Source organism: Austrofundulus limnaeus, unplaced genomic scaffold, assembly GCF_001266775.1.
Source record: "Austrofundulus limnaeus strain Quisiro unplaced genomic scaffold, Austrofundulus_limnaeus-1.0 Scaffold1767, whole genome shotgun sequence".
Taxonomy (NCBI): Eukaryota; Metazoa; Chordata; class Actinopteri; order Cyprinodontiformes; family Rivulidae; genus Austrofundulus; species Austrofundulus limnaeus.
The window spans coordinates 1-541 of record NW_013954169.1 but is presented as its reverse complement, the minus strand read 5'-3'; positions in this window follow the sequence as shown (position 1 = coordinate 541).

Genomic DNA, 541 nt, shown 5'->3' with positions numbered 1-541 from the left:
GCAGCTCAGCTACCTGAACAAACAAACATGGCTGCAGCTCAGCTACCTGAACAAACAAACAAACATGGCTGCAGCTCAGCTACCTGAACAAACAAACAAACATGGCTGCAGCTCAGCTACCTGAACAAACAAACATGGCTGCAGCTCAGTCAGATTATCAGCTGAACTTCAGCCTGGCAGCAGCTAAAGGAGTCATATTTATAACTTCAGCTGTTTGTTTCTCCTCAGATGAAACTCCTGCAGGAAACAGCTGGAGCCTTAATCTGAAGTAAGTTTCCTCAACTCAAACATAAACTTATTTCCTCATTATTTAATCATCAGGTAACAATTGAAGGTGTGACAGAGCTGAGCATCATTTGAAAAACACAAACTGATTAATTACGCAAAGAGAAAAATAAACTTTTATATGAATTTTAAAAGGTTTAACCCAGGGGTGGGCAATCCTGGTCCTCGGGGGCCGCAGCCCTGCAGGTTTGATTTTTTTCTCTGCTCAAACACACCTGATTGGAATGAAAGGCTGATTATCAGGCTTCTGCTGTAC